The sequence below is a fragment of the Erinaceus europaeus genome, chromosome 15 (assembly GCF_950295315.1).
Source record: "Erinaceus europaeus chromosome 15, mEriEur2.1, whole genome shotgun sequence".
NCBI lineage: Eukaryota > Metazoa > Chordata > Mammalia > Eulipotyphla > Erinaceidae > Erinaceus > Erinaceus europaeus.
Window position 1 is genome coordinate 26,756,553 of NC_080176.1, and position 14,647 is coordinate 26,771,199.

Consider the following 14,647-nt stretch of genomic DNA (forward strand, 5'->3'; position numbering starts at 1 on the left):
TGCAGGATGCCTTCTGAAAGGAGGCCCAAGCGCCACAGGGCCCCACCCTGTCAGGCCGTCTGTGTGGGGTGAGGGCGAAAGGGGGGTGACTATCCTCAGGTTCTGAAGGCAAGGACACCCTGCATGTCAGGGCTCAGTCCCAGTTCAATTCAACTCATCTCTAAAGGGCAGAAAAGCCTGGCAGGCCTCTGGGGATGGGGGGCATAGTCTAGCCCTCAGTCCCTGAGGCTTCCCTCCTCTTGAGGCTCCCAGCACCCCAGGTTAGGAAAGGTGGGGGCATCCCCTGGGGTGGAGAGATGGGTCCACCTGTTCAAAGTGCCTCACTGGTTTCAGGGTGACCAGAGGCCAGGTTTATCCAGCTGCTTAAGATTAGCGGCTGAGACCCTTCTGGGGACCCCGGGGCCTGGACAACCCCAGGATGACCCTGTACAGAGGCACCTGGCCACCCCAGGCAACCTCTCCCTAGAAGTCACCCCGTTTCAGAAGAGGTGGCTGGCTAGGCACACACAGCTGGGACTCCCCTCAACCCCTCGCCCACCCCTCTATGGGTCCTGCAAGTCCTCTGTGGGCTCGGGCAGTGGGTGGCTCCCCAGACTTCCTGGGCCTCCCATTTGCCTGGCCAGGACCTGGCGGCCTTCAGAATGCCTTAGGCTGCAAGTAGCTGTGTCTGTGCCGGAAACAGATATTCTTTGCTTGGCTGCAAGCGGGAGCTTCCAGAGAAGCGATCGTGTCTCAGTGGCACGGTCTCCAACACAGGCTCTTTTTCTGTCTGCTGGGCAGCCTTGCTAGGCTTCCAACCACTACCACCACTACACCCCATCTTGTTGCGGCATTACCTCAAGGTGGCTGCATAAGCTCTAAGAATCAAGTCCTTAACCACCCATATTCAGAGCAGGGAGGAAGGGTGGCCTCTTTCATGTTCCTTTAACCAGGAAGCAAACATTCTGCCCAGGAGGTCCCCCGTTTCCCAGGAGGCTGTGGAGGCAGAACCAAGTCACAACACCAGCTCACAGCAAAGGGGTTCAGGACCAGACCAGCGGCACAGACACAGGGTACTGAGGTGGGGGTCCTCGCCACCCCCGCATCCCTGGCCCCCTACCCTTGGCTCTGGGCTGGCATGTCCCCAGGCCCTCCAGGCCCAAAGGGGCCCCTCCCCACTCCCCACGCTCTTTGCTTAGCTGCAGGGCTGGGAGTATTGTCGTTAGCCCCAGTCCCAGCCTCAGTGTCCCTGTGGCCTGTGCACTGCTGCGGCCATTGTGTCCCCAATCTGCCCTCATGGGCTGACTGGGCTGAGGTCCCCCCATCCCAGAGTCTACTGGCTTTCCTTCTGTTTTCAAGCCAATGACTTCAAAGGCAGGGGAGCAGGCCCCAGGTCTAGGGGGTGTGGGGGGATAACCCCTCATGTTGCACACAGCACCGTCACCTTGGGGGGACACAGGGCCAGAGCGGCCGGTCCCCACGGAAGAGGCTTCTGCACCATGTTTCGTGACAGAACCCAGAGTATCAAGCTAGGCTGACCCGGCCTCGCTTTGGGAGCAGGGATGACGCACAGACAGAATCAAGGACCCCGGCTGACCGCAGACCCTGGGTCTGGGGGCATCCACACACAGGCTCCCGCTCTGCTCGGCCTGAATACATGACTTACAGACCTGGGGACTTGGGGACTGGGAGCCCCAGCGGTTGCTGGCCACCTCTCTCGGGCATGGCTTTAATAGTGTAGGTGGGAGGCAGTACCCACGCAACTCAGTCCCTACAACAAGGCCTCAGGTTGGGGGGCAGGGCTCAAGGCTCCCGGGAAACAGAAAGTGTGTCCCATGCCAGGCGGCAGGGCACCTCCCAGAGCACTGGGGCAGCTGCTGGCCTCCAGATGACAGTGAGCCCCCTCTAGACCTTGCTGAGGGCTGTGGGGGGTCAGAAAGGGGGTGAGGGCCAGGGGGTGATGGGGGCTGCCAGGCAGGGGCTCCACATACCTGGAAACTTCTGGATATCAAATGTTCCCCGAGTCTCTGAGCAACCTTTGCCAGCCCTTAAGGCGCCCTGGGGCTGGCTGCTCCCTGGGGACCCTGATCAGAGACCGTCCTCCTTTAGCCAGGTCCAGGGGTCCCCCCAACCCACCCCCCAGTGCATTCTGGCCTGTGTAAATGGGCTGAGGGCCCAGCCAGCGGCCTCATGGCCCAGGCCCAGGCGGCCACGGGCAGCCTTCCCGCTCTGCTCACACATACCCCAGCTCAAGGCCTCAGGCAGCGTCAGTGCCAAGGCGCCCTGGGTCAGAGCTGGGGTGAAGACACAGGGGCCTCCTTCCCTGTAGAGCAGTCTCTCCAGTACCCTGTGGGGGCAGCACCCTCTTTGTGGGGAGGAAAACAGTCACTCACGGGCCCCCTCCTCACTGCCGGGAGCTGCAGGGAGAGGTGCCAGCAGCCTGCCTGGAGGAGGCGGCACAACTTCCGAGGGGCATCGTCTCCCTCCCAAGGCTCCACGCAGAGATGCCGAGGAGAAGACAGGATCACATGTGGCTTGCCCAGGAACACGCGAGTCTGAGGAGACAGAGGTGTGAAATGAAAGGGTGAGGAGGACTCAGAACCTTCCAAGAGAGCAGGGTCATTACAGCTGGGGCTGGTCCTGGAGGTGGTGGTGTGAGGGCTCCCTTCCAGCTGTGGAGGCCCAGGAAGGCTTCCTGGAAGAGGAGGCTCCCGGACAGTCTTGGAGGTTGGGTAGTGACTTCTGGCAGCAGGCAGGGAATCAGGTGCCTCTGCCAGCAGGAGGCATAAGGTAGCTTACCATCTCCCAACCCTCAGCCCTCACTCAGAGTCCCGAACTGGGGACCCTGGGGCCGTGAGGGTGGCACCATCACCCGCAGGCTCCCTGGAGGAGGGGGCAGGTACTCCTCAGGAACCGGGGGTGCCCCCTCCTGGACATCTGGCTGTGGGAGGGGCCTCAGGGCCCAGGTTCCATGCCGGGCTCTGCACGTACCAGAGCTGAGCGGCACTGTGGTCTCTGTCCTTAGGCTGGATACATCTTTTTATTTTCATTTATCTTATACTAATGATTTTTTTCTTTCTGCCAGGGTTGCTGCTGGGACTTGGTGCCTGTACCATGACTCTGCCTCTCCTGGCGGCCATTTGTAAACACCTTTCTTTTCTTCCTTCTTTTTTTTTTTTTTTTTTCAAATTCTTATTATATTTATTCCCTTTTCTTGCCCTTGTTTTATTGTTGTAGTTATTATTGTTGTTATTGTTTTCGTTGTTGTTGGATAGGACAGAGAGAAATGGAGAGGGGAGGGGAAGACAGAGTGGAGGAGAGAAAGACACCTGTAGACCTGCTGAAGCGACTCCCCTGCGGTGGGGAGCAAGGGGCTCAAAGGGATCCTTATGCCGGTCCTGGCGCTTTCCGCTATGTGCGCTTAACCCACTACCGCTCAACTCCCTCTCCCTTCTTTCTTTCTTTGTTTCTTTTTTTTCTCTCTCCCTCCCTTCCTTCCTTCCTTTCTTTTGGCAGAATAGGGAGAGAGACACCGAGACACCTTAGTACTGCTCTACTAATTCTGAAGCTTTCCCTCTGCAGGTGGGGCTGGAGACTTAAACTTTTTTTTTTCTTTTAATTTTGGTAGAGATTAAAAAAAAAAAAGGCATAGAAAGAGAGAGAGAGAGAGATGGAGAGAATGAGTGGGAGGGGGGAGACACAGCCCAGGCTGAGGAAGTAGCATGATGGCTATGCAAAAAGATGCTCATTTTTTTAAACACTTTTTTTTAGATTTATTTATTCCCTTTAGTTGCCTTTGTTGTTTTATTGTTGTTCTTGATGTCGTCGTTGTTGGATAGGACAGAGAGATGTGGAGAGAGGAGGGGAAGACAGAGAGGGAGAGAGAAAGACAGACACCTGCAGACCTGCTTCACCGCCTGTGAAGCGACTCCCCTGCAGGTGGGGAGCCGGGGGCTCGAACCGGGATCCTTCCACCGTCCCTTGCGCTTTGCGCCACCTGTGCTTAACCCGCTGCACTACCGCCCAACTCCCAAGATCCTCATTTTTGAGGCATTCAGGGTCCCAATTCAGTCTCCTGCACACCCCACACCAACATAAGCCAGAGCTGAGCAGTGCTCTGGGGCTGGGGGTGGGGGTGAGGGTAAGGGGAGGAATAACCAAAAAGAAAGGAAGGAAGGAACCGCGGCCCCAAAGTTGGGCTTGAAGCTGGGTCGCATACATGCAAAGCAGCGCACTATCCAAGTAAGATATTTTGTCGACTCATGAACTAAATGTATCCTGTTTAAAAGTTCACGTGGGAGTCGGGCGGTGGCGCAGCGGGTTAAGCGCAGGTGGCGCAAAGCGCGAGGACCAGCGGAAGGATCTTGGTTTGAGCCCTCGGCTCCCCACCTGCAAGGGAGTCGCTTCACAGGCCGTGAAGCAGGTCTGCAGGTTTCTGTCTTTCTCTCCCCCCCTCTGTCTTCCTCTCCTCTCTCCACTTCTCTCTGTCTTATCCAACAACAGCAGCAATGGCCACAACAACGATAAGTAAACAACAACAAGGGCAACAAAATGGGAAAAACACCTCCAGGAGTAGTAGATTCGTAGTGCAGGCATCGAGCCCCAGTGATAACCCTGGAGACAGAAAAAAAAAATTCACATGTGAGAAAAGGGGAAAACATGGAAAATGACTTTCAGAACTTATACTGATCATTTATTTATTTATTCATTTATTTATTTATTTATTTATTTTTAAGATAGAGACAGAGAGGCAGGGAGACACCGAGCATGTTAGAAACCTCACCACCAAGGTTTCCTTTACTGTGCCGGGTGCCTGGCTCAAACATGAGTTTTGGCCCCAGCCCTGCTCAGCACTGGCTCTCCATGGTGGCGGTGGGGGGGGGGGGGCGGGGCGGATTGAAGCTGGGACGGTGGGACAGTCGGGTACACAAACCACCTGGCGCTGTCTCTCCAGTCGGTTGGGGTGGGCGGCAGAGGAAGGGGCCTAGTGATAGCCGAGGGGTGGGGGAGGCAGGAGCGGGGGTCCAGGACAAGCGATCTGGAAGCCCCACTTGTCCACAAGCAGGAGACGCCCGGCCTACCCCCGGCTCCCGGGGAGCTCAGCACCGGCAGACGCCGCCCTCCTGTGGCCAGAGCCGGTATAGCGCCGGCTTCAGACGCTCGCCCGCCAGCCCTCCTGCCCCTTGCCCCTGCTGGGACTCGCGCCTGCAGGATGAATCCACCGCTCCCAGAGGCCTTTTATTTTTATTTTTATTCTTTAATTATTTATTCCCTCTTGTTGCCCTTGTTTTTTTATTGTTGTAGTTATTACTGTTGTCGTTGTTGGATAGGACAGAGAGAAATGGAGAGAGGAGGGGAGACAGAGGGAGAGTGAAAGACAGACACCTGCAGACCTGCTTCACCGCCTGTGAAGTGTGTGCTCAGACAGGGGCATCATCAACCAGCCTGGTTTTGTTTTGTTTTTCCCTCTTCATTTAGAGGACCAAGCTGCATGTCTGAGGGCCTAGAGTCCCCAGGTTCAGTCCCCATCCCTGCCTTGTGCTGGAGCTGGGCAGGGGCGTCTGCTGTGAACCAGGCTCCACTGTGAGTCTCCCTCCTCTCTGCCTCTCTCTCCACTGCTGTCTCTATCTTAGTTGGGGGAGAGAAAGGGAGACAGAGAGGGAGACAGAGCGAGAGAGATGGAGCAGTCCATAGGGGCTGCTGTGAAGTCCAGGCATGGCATGTCATAACAGATGTGGGCACCTTCTCTAAAGGGTCTGAAGTGACAGAAAGGGGCTATGGTGGAGGTCAGGGGACTGAGCGAGAGAGCAGTGTGGCTGGGTGACAGACAGGAGAGGATCTGTGTGTGGGGACCAGGCTTCCCACAGGCCGCGCCCCGGCCCCAGCACCCCAGACCTGTGGGTGGGAGACTGCAGGCACCATCTTTCTCCCACCCACAGAGCGGCGTCCTGACCTGGCCTCCCAGGCGGCTCTGCCTGCAGCCAAGTGTTCACTCACCTGGGGCCGGGTGATGGCGCACCGAGTTGAGAGCACATGTTACAATGCACAAGGACCCAGGTTCGAGCTCCCCAGTTCTCACCTGCAGGGGGAAAAGATTTGCAAGTGGTGAAGCAGGGCTGCAGGTGTCTCTCTCTCTATTGCCCCCTTCCCTCTCGATTTCTGTCTTTAATAAGTAAAGATAATAAAAAAATAAAAAGAATTCACTCACATGGCACCCAGCCACTCCTCTGCCCTCAGGTCAAGAGCTGGAACATTCCCAGGTGGCTTTGCTTCTCGTCCCCAGGCCTCACGGAACAATCCGGGGTCTCATGGAGGGGACATCAGACACCCCCACATCACCATCTGCAGTGGAGAAAATCAAATAGTGTCGTCTGTCGCTGTGCTAGAAAGGCCGGGAGGGACCCAGCCGAGGGCGAGTGCTGGCGGCTAGCAAGTGGCTGGGGCTCTGGACGCTCCAGGCCTGGATGGGTGTGCACATACCCACCAGGTGTTTTTATTTTTAATATTTTACTTATTTTATTGAACTACTGGGTAGAGACAGAGAAATCAAGAGGGGAGGGGATAGGTTGAGTTGGAGAGAGACAGACACCTGTAGAAACTGCTTCATTGCTCGTGAAATGTCCCCCCGTAGGTGGGAAGCAGGGACTCAAACCTGTGTCCTTGCACATGGCAACATATGCACTCAACTAGGTGTGCCACTGCCCAGCCTGTTTCATTATTATTTTAAATATCTATTTCCCTTTTGTTGCCCTGGTTGTTTTATTGTTGTAGTTATTATTGTTGTTATTGATGTCGTCGTTGTTGGGTAGGACAGACAGAAATGGAGAGAGGAGGGGAAGACAGAGAGGGGGAGAGAAAGATAGACACCTGCAGACCTGCTTCACCGCTTGTGAAGAGACTCCCCTGCAGGTGGGGAGCCAGGGCTCGAACTGGGATCCTTATGGCAGTCCTTGCACTTTACACCACCTGTGCTTAACCCGCTGCGCTACCACCTGACTCCCTTTTTTTTTTTTTATTTTTAAGGGTTGATTTATTTATTTAGGAGAGAGAGAATCAAAGCGTCCCTCTGGCACATGCAACGCCGGGGCTGGAACTCAGGTCCTCAGGCTGAAAAGGCCTGTGCTCTAGCCACTTCACCACCTGCGCTTTCTCTCTCTTGTTTAAGATTTCTGCGTATTGCACCAAAGTAAAAGACTCTGGGGTGGGTGGGTGGGGAAAATACAGGTCCAAGAAGGATTCAGAGGACCTAGTGGGGGTTGTAATGTTATATGGGAAACTGGGGAATGTTATGCATGTACAAACCATTGTGTTTACTGTTGAATGTAAAACATTAATTCCCCAATAAAAAAAAAGTCAAAAAAAAATTTCTGTACTTATTTGATGAGAGGAGAGAATGAGAGACAATAGCACCACTCAGCTCTGGAAGGTGTGGTGCTGGGGGTCGAACTGGTGTACTCAGGCTAGCCAGTTGTGGTTTCTCACTGAGTGGTCTCTGGCCCCCACAAGGGTGGCAGTGGCCTGAGCCTTGAGAACCAAGCAGAGGCCGTGGTGGTGGTGGCGGCGGCCGGGCAGAGGGGAGAAAGCTGGTGTGGGCAACCCTGCACAGCTCTCCCTGCAGGCTGGGAACAGCTCAGCTGGTGGACGCAAGGCTTGCATGCCAGAGGCTCCCACGGTTCAGGCTGGGGTGGTGCTCTGGCTCCTCTCTCTCTCTCTCTCAGAAACTTCCTCTCATGTGAAGGGAATGTAATCTTCCTGAGGGGGTCCGCGTTTGCACACTGCAGCCTGCAGCTTCCCTCTGGCCTCAGCTGCTCAGCTAACATGCTCAGGACCAGCAAGGATTCTAGAAGGTTCCAGTGCTACTTCCCATTCCTTGGTGGGGGGGGGCGAAGAACCCCTCACTGAGGCTGAGGCCTGGGGGTGGGGGTCCTCTGCAGACAGACACTAACAGTGAGGGGCCATTGCTAGGGCAGAGGCCGTCCTGTGGGACCACCGGACACTCACACTTCGGGGTTGCCAGTGACTCCCCGTCGGTCCTGTGTCCCCATCCTGCTCAGGGGCACGGCTCAACTGTGGCAGCCGCCATCCTGACTGGGAAGAGCTCCCAGGAGCTCGCCTGGCACTTGGGGGGAGGGAGGGTCCAAACACACTCAAGTCATTTCAGAAACATCTGGAGACACCAGATCCACTGGAGACACCCAATAGCCCCCCTTGGCTATGGAATAAAGAGAAGACGCACCCCCCCACACACACACACCACACTCTCTTGTTCTTGTCTCCCACACGCCTCCCCCTTTGAGGGTATGTATTTCAAAGTAAATCGAGGCATCATGCTTTTTTTTTTTTTTTTTGTCATCATTTCTGGGACTTCACAATACCAGGCTGCTTTAAAAATAAATAGAAAAACAAACAAACAAAAAAAACCAGACACTGGGTGGTGGTGCATTCTGCATAACACACATCACTATGTTCGAGGACTTGGGTTCATACCTTTTTTTGTTTTTTGCCTCCAAGGTTATCACTGGGGCTCGGTGCTGGCGCTACAAACCCACTGCTCCTGGAGGCCATTTTTTCCCCCCATTTTACTGGATAGGACAGAAAGAAACTGAGAGAGGAGGGGGAGACAGAGAGGGAGAGACAGAGGGAGGGAGAGGGACTTGCAGACCTGCTTCACAGCTTGTGAAGCGACCTCCCTGACTCCCCACACACACAGGTAGGGAACTAGGGGCTGGAACCCGGGTCCTTGAGTCTAGTACTATGTATGCTTAACCTGCTGTGCCTCTTCTCAGCCCCCAGGACCTGGGTTCATATCCCCAGTCCCCACCTACAGGGGGGAAGCTTCAAGAGTGGTGAAGCAGGGCTGCAGGTGCCTCTCTATCTCTCCCCTTCTCAATTTCTCTGTCTCTATCCAATAATAAATAAAAATAACTTTAGGACTGTCACACCTGAGGCTCCAAAGTCCCAGGTTCAATCCCCAGCACCACCATTAGCCTGAATTGAGCAGTGCTCTGGTCTCTGTCTCTTTCTCATGAAAAGATCAATATATATATTTAATTCTTTATTTTTTAATTTATGTATTCCCTTTTGTTGCCCTTGTTGTTTTATTGTTGTAGTTATTTATGTTGTCGTTGTTGGATAGGATAGAGAGAAATGGAGAGAGGAGGGGAAGACAGAGAGGGGGAGAGAAAGATAGACACCTGCAGATCTGCTTCACCGCCTGTGAAGCGACTCCCCTGCAGGTGGGGAGCCGGGGCTCTAACCGGGATCCTTAGGCCGGTCCCTGCGCTTTGCGCCACGTGCGCCTAACCCGCTGCGCTACCACCCGACTCCCCAAGATCAAAAGATATTTTAAAAAGTAAAAATAAGGGAGTCCGGCGGTAGCACAGTGGCTTAAGCACAGGTGGCGCAAAGAGCAAGGACGGGCATAAGGATCCCGGTTCGAGCCCCGGCTCCCCACCTGCAGGGGAGTCGCTTCACAAGCGGTGAAGCAGGTCTGCAGGTGTCTGTCTTTCTCTCCCCCTCTCTGTCTTCCCCTTCTCTTTCCATTTCTCTCTGTCCTATCTAACAATGACGATATCAATAACAACAATTACAACAATAAAAAAAGGCAACAAAAGGGAAAATAAACATTAAAAAATAAAAAAAAAAGTAAAAATAAATGTAGGGGGCCAAGTGGTGACTCAATGGTTGCATTTTTTTTTTTTTAACCAGAGCTCTGCTCAGCTCTGGCTTATGGTGGTGCAAGGGATTGAACCTGGGACTTTGGAGCCTCAGGCATCAGAGTCTCTTTGCAGAACCATTATGCTCTCTCCCCCTGCCCGCATTTTATTTTTTTTAAGATAGCTACAGAGAGAGACAGAGCACTGACGCTCCACCACGAGTCAAGGGACGAGCTTGCCGCTGGGTCGCTCACAGGCAAAGCAGCCTCCACCCAGCTGAGCTGTCCCGACCCCCGTCCCTTCTTTGGTCTGGGCCCTGCGCTACTTGCAGCCTGTCCACCGGGCCCCCCACCCCCGCCGACACCGCCGCTTCTCCCGCCAACTCCGGAAACATCACAAGGAAAAGACCAGGTGCGGGCCAGGCCGAGACCCAGCAGCGGGCCCGGGCGCCACCTGGGGGCACCATGCACACAGCACCAGGGGAAGCCCCCGGGGGCCTCGGAGAAGAGCTGGCGTCTCTCTCCCCCTGTCTCTACCTGGCGTCTGTGTCTGAGAGAAGAGCAGGGGACGGGGGGGACGTCGCCTGGCATACTCGCCCTCAGGACACTGGGTCGCCCACCAGGTCCAGGCCAGGGCTCCTGGCCCCGTCCCCTCTCCTCTGTGCTTTCCCGGTCGGGGCGGCAGGGGGGCGACACTCAGCCCGCTTAGTCGTGGACCGAAGAGCCTCCCTTGCCCCCTCTAACGGCTGCCCGCCCGCCTCCCGCCAACGGACTGATCGCGTGTGGGTCGCTGGGACCCCGGCTGGAGACCCCCGCACGCGGCTTCCGGTCGGTCGCACAACCAAAATGGTCGCTGCGAGCTGTTGCCAAGGAAACAGGTGAGTGTGCGGAGCCTTGGGGTCCTGAATCAGTGCCTGTCGCACAGCCCCCTGGGAGATGCAGGCCGCGGCTCCCGGGGCAGGCTGGGAAATGTAGTCTTCGAGCAGTGGCAGCACTCCAGAGCATCTGCGTTCAACTCGGTCCGCACAGGGAAGGGGTTGGAACCTCGTCCATCAGACACAGATTTTACTTTCCAGATAGTCACAGAACTTGATTCCTTTTTTCCAAAATTTTTATCTACTTCGGGCCAGGCGGTGGCGCACAAGGTCCCAGGGTTCAAGACCCTGGGCCCCACCTGCAAGGGGGAAAGCTTCACAAGTGGTGAAGCGGGGCTGCAGGCGTCTATCCAATAATAAATGAGTAACATTAAATAAAACTTCTACTTTATTTTAATCAGAGACCAGAACAGTTCTGCTCAGCTCTGACTGCTGGGGATTGAACCTGGGACTTCAGAGCCACAGGAAGCATAGTCTTTTGCAGAGCCAGGATGCCGTTTCCCCAGCCCTCTCTCTCTCCCTGCCAGCCATCAACTTTGTATTCCAGATACTGCATGTACTGCTCAGCCTGCTGCTTCAGTCTTGTTCCCGGGTCCATTTGCTCCTAGGCTGTCACTGTCCTTGCCCTACTGCTCCAGGCTCTCCCAAGGCAGGACCAGGGCCATGCTCCTTGAGTGGCATGAGGATTAATCTCACCTTCCCCACTTGGCCTCTCAAACACAGAAGCTGCCCTCTGTAGATTGGACTTTCTACATCTAGTGTCATTATTAAAAGATACCTAGGCTACAACTTTCTGCTTTTAAACATTGCTGCCCCCTCTCTGCCAGGAAAGAAAGAAAGAAAGAAAGAGAGAAAGAAAGAAAGAAAGAAAGAGAGAGAAAGAAAGAGAAAATAGACTCCACGTATAGTTTGATTTCCAAAATATTCTTGAAGAGGATCTGGGGTAGTTTTATCTAAGTAGAAACCAACTTTCCCAAACTTGGGTACAATTAGAAAATCCCTGTGGACAAACGCTTTTCACACCTTACTGTTTTCTGGACCTTGTACAACCACACCTCAGACCAATGGAAGGGTGGTTCTTGTATGAAGTCCTGTCACAAAACTCCAGTAAGTAAAACTGTTAACATAGGGGGCCAGGTGATGGCACACTTGATCAAGCACACATATGACCATGCACAAGGACCCAGGTTTGAGCCCCTGCTCCCCACCTGTAGAGGGAATGCTTCACGAGTGGTGAAGCAGGTCTGCAAGTGTCTATCTTTCTCTTTCCCTCTCTGTTTCCCCTCCCTTCTCAATTTCTCTCTGTCCTGTCAAAGAAAAATTGGGGGAAAAAAAAAAAGGCCACTGGAGTGGTGGATTCATAGTGCAGGCACTGAGTCCCAGTGATAATTGTGGTAGCTATTAAAAAATTAAAAAAGGAAAAAGTAAATAAATATATATATTTGCCTCCAGGGTTATTGCTGGGGCTCTTGAATCCACTACTCCTGGAGGCTATTTTTTCCCCTTTCGTTACCCTGGTTGTTTTAGTTATTATTGTTGTTATTGCTGTCATTGTTGTTGGATAGGACAGAGAGAAATGGAGAGAGGAGGGGAAGACAGAGACCTGCAGACCTGCTTCACTGCTTGTGAAGCGACTGCCCCTGCAAGTGGGGAGCCCAGGGGCTGGAACCAGGTTGTTTATGCCAGTCCTTGCACTTTGCGCCACGTGCACTTAACCCTCTGCTCTACCTCCGACCCCCAAAATAAAATTTTTTAAAAAACTGTTAACATCAATCAGGTGAATTTTTATTCTGCATGACACCTTGTCTAAAGTCTAACATCACACCTGATCCAAAGAGCCAATACTGTGGGTACAGCTTCCCTGAGGCCATAGTGACAGGAAGCATACTCTTAAGGGCTATCAAAAAGCCCAGAGAGGAGTGAACTGTCAATCGTAAAAAGACAAATGAGGTGGTACTCACATCAAAGCATTCAGAACTCTCTTTTTGAAGTGGGAATACTTGGCAGATGCATATCTACTTGCTTTCAACTTTGGCAGGAAAAAAAATCTATATATCCAACAAGAGCAACAAAAGGGAATAAATTTTGCACCAAAGTAGGTGGGGAGAATACAGATCCAAGAAGGCTGACAGAGGACCTAGTGGGAGTTGTATTGTTATATGGAAAACTGGGAAATGCTATGCATGTACAAACTATTGTATTTACTGTTGAATGTAAAACATTAATTCCCCAATAAATAAATTTTAAAAAATTGAAAAAAGGGAATAAATATTTTTAAAAATCTATATATCAGACATATAGAATTATTTTGACTGATAAAGCAGTTCAGAAGTCCCATAAAAATATGTGCTCGCTCTTTTTAAAAATTTTTATTTATTTATTCCCTTTTGTTGCCCTTGTTGTTTTCTTGTTGTAGTTATTGTTGTTATTGATGTTGTTGTTGTTGGGTAGGACAGAGAGAAATGGAGAGAGGAGGGGAAGACAGAGAAGGGGTGAGAAAGATAGACACCTGCAGTCCTGCTTCACTGCTTATGAAGCAACTCCCCTGTAGGTGGGGAGCTGGGGGCTAGAACCCGGATCCTTACACTGGTCCTTGTGCTTAGCACCACCTGAGCTTAACCCTCTGTGCTACCGCCTGACTCCCCACTCTCTCTCTCTCTCTTTTTATGTGCTTTCTTCTTAATGTTAAAAGCCAGAGTCTCCCTCCTCCTCACTGAGTGCACTTCTTTGTTTTTTCAAGACCTAGAGCACTGCATTTCTTGCCTCAGGGGAGTGTACAACGCTGAGGAAGCATCAGACAGGGTTGGGGTATTTGTGGGGTTCTCAGCAAGCAGGCAAACATCCAGTGAAGATGGAGAGCCATAACTCAAGAAAGACCACCTCAAGCACTATGCACACTCAAAGACTCCCGGAGCACGGCTTTCACACCAATGACTAGGCACCCTGTTTTCCTCTGTGGAATAATAGCAAGTTAGCTTGCACTTCTGATATTATGAATCTTCTGGTGTGTCCCTCCTCAGAAGTGTAGCAACCCCCAAGAGCTCTCTTGAACAACTGAGATATCAACATTCCCATTACGATGTAAGCTTAGTCAGAGCTGTGGGATCTCACTCAGCCATTTGCTTGGTTACAGAAGATGCTAGTTCAATCTGGAGGAAATAAGGGTGGGATCATATTTGCAATCATCAACACAATACCTTATCCAACTTGTGCTTTTGTTTTCTAACACTGTCTGCTGAAGGCTGTTGGTTCACCAACATTGAACTTAGCTTTTACTGCCATGGGGCTTCTCTACCAAGGGTTTTCTCCACAAGGGAAGTCTTTTGCTTGGCTGGTGAGTACGCTGACACTGTGTGTGTTGGGGGTGGGGGCACACAATGGTTGGGGTGCACCTGGGAGTGCACCAGGGGTGCACCTGGGAGACCAGGACCCCCACTGTGCTGTGCACACTCTGGACTTGGGCATCAAGACTCATGGTGCATCCTGGGATGTGCTCTGTCACCTGGAGCTTGGGACGGTGTGTTTCCTTTGCCCTTCACCTGGGAAATGAGCTGTGATGTGTTGTGGAGACCACCTCTTACAAAGAGAAAAAGAAAAAGAAAGAAAGAAAGGGAGAAAGAGAGAGAAAGAGAAAGGGAGAGGACTGGGAGGCTGCTCAGCAGGATTGCTCAAGTCCCTTGGTCCACTTTTATTTTTTTTATATAAAAAATAAAAACAATAGGGGTCGGGAAGAAACACAGCGGGTTAAGTGCACATGGCACAAAGTATAAGGACAGGCATAAGGATCCTGGTTCAAACCCCCAGCACCCCACCTGCAGGGGGTGGATCCACAGGCAGTAAAGCAGGTCTGCAAGTGTCTACCTTTCTCTCCCCCTCTCTGTCTTCCCCTCCTCTCTCCATTTCTCTCTGTCCTATCCAACAACAACAGCAATAACAACAATAATAACAACCACAACAAAGATAAAATAAGGGCAACAAAGGGAAAAAAATGGCCTTCAGGAGCAGTGGATTCGTGGTGCACGCACTGAGCCCAGCAATAACCCTGGAGACAAAAAAAAAAAGGGGGGGGTCAGGCGGTAGCGCAGCGGGTTAAGTGCATGTGGCACAAAGTGCAAGGATTGGAATAAGGATCCCGGTT

At 52.6% G+C, this 14,647-nt stretch overlaps 1 long non-coding RNA gene across 2 annotated transcripts; it reads right to left on the bottom strand.

Moving 5' to 3' along the window:
* Positions 1-1,439: 1,439 nt before the first annotated feature.
* Positions 1,440-10,242, bottom strand: LOC132533143 (uncharacterized). Of its 2 annotated transcripts, none has more exons than XR_009545030.1 (4): positions 10,172-10,242; positions 6,188-6,321; positions 5,977-6,058; positions 1,440-2,534 (listed from the first exon to the last, which is right to left on the bottom strand). It is a non-coding gene; the product is annotated as an uncharacterized LOC132533143 (long non-coding RNA). The 2 variants fall into 2 exon arrangements; XR_009545029.1 differs by lacking the exon at positions 10,172-10,242 and adding an exon at positions 7,981-8,090.
* Between the last annotated feature and the right edge of the window lie 4,405 nt (positions 10,243-14,647).